Source organism: Lolium perenne, chromosome 4 (genome assembly GCF_019359855.2).
Source record: "Lolium perenne isolate Kyuss_39 chromosome 4, Kyuss_2.0, whole genome shotgun sequence".
Lineage (NCBI taxonomy): Eukaryota > Viridiplantae > Streptophyta > Magnoliopsida > Poales > Poaceae > Lolium > Lolium perenne.
This window is the reverse complement of record NC_067247.2, coordinates 279,918,566-279,922,711: the sequence shown is the minus strand read 5'-3', so window position 1 is coordinate 279,922,711 and position 4,146 is coordinate 279,918,566. Positions and strand designations below refer to the sequence as shown.

At 50.3% G+C, this 4,146-nt stretch overlaps 1 non-coding gene across 1 annotated transcript; it reads left to right on the top strand.

Annotated features, from left to right (window-relative positions):
• The first annotated feature begins 1,862 nt into the window (after positions 1-1,862).
• On the top strand, positions 1,863-1,935 carry TRNAA-CGC (transfer RNA alanine (anticodon CGC)). The gene has a single exon. It is a non-coding gene; the product is annotated as a tRNA-Ala (tRNA).
• The last annotated feature ends 2,211 nt before the right edge of the window (positions 1,936-4,146 follow it).

Below are 4,146 nucleotides of genomic sequence, written 5' to 3'. Positions count from 1 at the left end.
TCGCCAATGTCCGGCGATCGGATCAGCCACATTCCGGCGATCGAAACTAGACGACTACAGGCTCATCGACGGTCCCGTCCTGAGCAACGGCGTCTGGCGCGGTATCGGGCGATGCATCGGCGTCAGGCGTGGCGTCAGGCGAAGCATCGGCGTCGGCAGTTGTCGAAGCGGCGGGAGTAGACGTCGAAGCGGAGGACGAAGGAGCCTTGTCGCCGCAATCCATCACCGTCATGTTGAAGTACGGGTCGACGAGTTTGCGCTCGTCGAACGCCACCTTGACCCGCTGCCAGTACGTGTCGTAGCTCTGATTCGCGCCGGTGATGCCGTTCATAGACACTGTCATCCAAGCTTCGGCGAGGCACTCCTCCTCTTTGCCCGTCCATTTGATCCACGGCTCGGCTGGCGGCGAGTTCTTCTTCCTTCTCTTCTTCTTCCCCTTGGACGGCGCCTCCGGGACTTCGGGCGCTTCCTCTTCGTCGACGTCCATGTCGACGTACGCCTCCTCATCTTCTCCGTCGACGTATTGGGTACCGTCGTTCTCATCACCGTGGTGATCGCCCCCTGGTCGAGGTTGGAGTTGAAGCCGCCTCGCGAGGTGACGACTTCCGCCGCCCTTGCCTCCTCTTGTGTGAAGCTCGGGCTCGCCGCGGCGGCCATGGAGCCCAACGTGATTATCTCGTGCATCACAGGCTCATTTGGCGGCGGCATCCCGGGGTTGGAGAAGGGAAGAGGCCCACGCCTCAGGGCAGGCGAGATGCCCTCGTACATCGCACAGTCGTACACCATCGGCGACTGCGTAAACCCGGCCATGCCGGTGGCGGCGTAGCTGTCATGGTACATGGCCGTGGCCGGCGATGCCGGCGAGAAGGAAGGAGATCCGACCATACCTTGGGTAGGCCATGCCCCGGGGAATTGGGCGATGTGCGGGTGGCCGAAGTTGATGGAGATCAGCCTCGCATGTTCCTCCGCCGCCGCCACCCTCTTCTCGTTGCACTTCTTCTCCCTCTCCGTCCGGGCGCGAGTTTCGTGTTGCCACCGTTCCTGATCCGCCGCCCACGCCGCGTTAGACATGCCCGGCGGCCTCTGTTTAGGCGCCCGCGGCTTCCTCGCCGGTGGCGCGCCATCGGCGGCGAGCTTCTTCGGCGGCATGGTGGTCGAAGGGAAGAGGAGGAGCTGCAACTGTGGGGGAAGAATGGCGGTAGCTCCGAATTTCGGCGGGGAAAATGCTTCTATGCGGCGCAATTTGGAGGGAAAACGAAATTAATGGAGGGAACTACCGGTTGTGTCGCCGACAATGTGGGCCCGCTCGACGTTTCGGGCATTTTTTTTCGTCCGGAGTCCCCGGCCGGGCCTCGGGAACCCGGGGGTGGCCTGGGCTCTCCGGACGGATGAAAGGCTTAATCCGAACGAAAACGAGAAGCCGGGAGCGCGGCTGAACCGTTTTCGTCCATCCGAATGAAAAAAAGACGTTTTCGTCCATCCGAATGAAAAAAAGACGTCCTGGAAACTTCGTCGGGAAGACGGTTGGAGATACTCTTATACGTGGGTCCGGTGTATTTTTCGATCCGCGATCGCAAAGGACAGAACTCCTGATACCTACAGTGCCTTTGGAGATGTGGTGTCAGTACGTTTTGCCCGTACTGAACTCCTGATACCTACAGTGCCTTTTCCATGGAACCTGCGCGTGAAATGGGCCAGGACGAGCTGAAAAGTTACTTCTCTTCTTCGCCGCATCCAAATGGAACTAGGCCGGGAAGAGTGGCGCTGGATTTTTTTTTTATTTCTCAGCAACACAAAAGAAAGGTCTACAATATTTAAGACAAAAGAAATAAGTATTTTGAACTTGCTTGCCATTCGTCAACGGGGGTGTAGCTCATATGGTAGAGCGCTCGCTTCGCATGCGAGAGGCACGGGGTTCGATTCCCCGCACCTCCATTCTGTTTTTCGTATTCCGACTGTGTAATTAAATTTTTGGACTGTTTTACACTTTTACCTGAACGTGCAGCGTGCAATTTCAAATTGGCACGCTCAAATAAACCTTAGATTTCCAAATTGGCACTCTAAACTTACTGAGCCGGGACTATTTTAAACGTTGAACCTGTTTCACGTAGCAGGAAGTTACAATCCTAATCGGTACTAGCAAAGTGCCCGCGCGTTGCCGCGAAATAATAAAATACACATGGTTCTCCACCACATGGTGGCAAATCTTCTCTTAGTTTTCTCTCCATGTTCTATTTTTTTGAATTTTATTGTTTTGGTAATAAAAAACCGTCCTGATCACACAAAAGTGGTCAAACCCTTATTAACTTTTTTTTAAAAAAAGGGACAGACAATCCACACCCAAGAGCCTTGTTTGTCTAGGTTTGAAGCCCAAATTCACAATGCCCTTTAAACCGGTCAACGATTAGCGAAAGAGAATTTTCATGGCATATCGGTTCTTGCTATGGGACTCGTCGGAATCCTATCAACTTCTTGTCAAGCCGTCCCTTAGTATCTCATCAACGTAGAGCGTTGGATGTCCTCGCGTGCGTTGATGACATCGAAGAGGTGCTCGGTGGTGGAGTGGTCGGCGGTGTGACCCGAGGTGCACCAGATGCGTAGCTGCACCTTATCACGTAGGTGGTCGTAGGCATCCTGCAGGAGCGCGCAGAAGACGTTGCCCCAGGCCACGGACCCGATGTCGACGATCCAGAGTGGGTATTGAATTAGCAAACATGTCCATTGCGTTGCGACAGTAGAGAAAAAATCAACTTTATAAATAAAAATGTTGGCATAACCTTATTTTTACAATGCCCTGGCCTCAATTTGCCTTTTACCTTAATCCCTACTATTTTCATCTCAAAAGCAACATATATTGCTATTTTCTTGTTATGTTTATATTGCCCTCCTCCATTTACTACTTTTTTTTTATTTTAAAACCAAAATAATAAAGTTGTAATACTTTACAAAAGTTGTTTTATATTACCCTAGCGCCAGTTCGCTTTTTCCCGATTCAGTCCTGCATGGAACATGATCGACAACTTATCTCATTAGAGAAGTCCAATAAAAGCGACAAATTTTGACTCTATATGTATGTCAGTTTGAATACATCTCTAAAGAATCCGCCTCTTCCGATGAACAATCTACATCGGACTCTATATTTTTTCACCGATCTATACTTTATTAATTTCCTGTAACTATCTGGTAAAACAATAGTCTGTACAAACAAAACATTAACAATTCATATAGGTGATAAAAGTACAGAAAATAAAATCATCAATAATGCAAATAAGTTTTAATTTGGTCAACTATTTTGTACTCTCTTTTATATCCAATTATAATTTTATATACTTAATCTACTATTTAAACTGTTTTTAAAGTACTTTTATTTAATCTAATCTAATCGACTCTCTATCTCTCTTCACTATATATATCAAGAAACCTATAATTTAGCAACAAAGCAGCGGCCATAGCAATTAGCGCTTAGCAAAAATTTACACACAACAAAGGGTGCACACAGCTAGTAATGCAGCCAATCATAGGCGCGCATCTAGCAGCAATCAGCGCCAGCAAGAGAGATACGCAAATATTACTTAAATAATAATGAGAAATCGCCAAAGGATAAGGTTCTTCTTCCGTGCGAACTGAGATGGAGGCGATTTTCCCCAAACCACCGCATCGAGTGACGCCTGCCTGGCCTGGGAGAGAACAGTCACGCGGCCGGCCGGAGATCTTCGCCGGTGAGAGGAACACCTCTCCTGCCGCTCAGTTCTCCCGACCTCCCGGGACGCCTGGTTTCAGTGGTTTGTTGCGAGGAGCCGCCCCGAGGCCAACGACCTCGACGGACCGAGGGCTGCACCGCCGGAAAAAAAAACAGTTTCCGCGTGGAGTGGCATCGGATCTGGCGGCGGGGCCATGAAGATCCTCTAGCGCCTCCGCCATGTTCCTCCGCTTCACCTGCTTCACCACCACGGGTCGGGGTCCGCGCTTCTGGTGAAATCGGATTGCAGGAACGGGATGTAGGACGTGGAGAAACTGCGGGTTGATTCAAGATTTGTGAGAGGCTTAAATGAAAAAGGGCCTACGACGTACGACGCACCATACCGATTGGTATTTAATAGTAAAGAAGATTAGAGGCTGCTCTCACTGGCGAATGGACCCCACTTA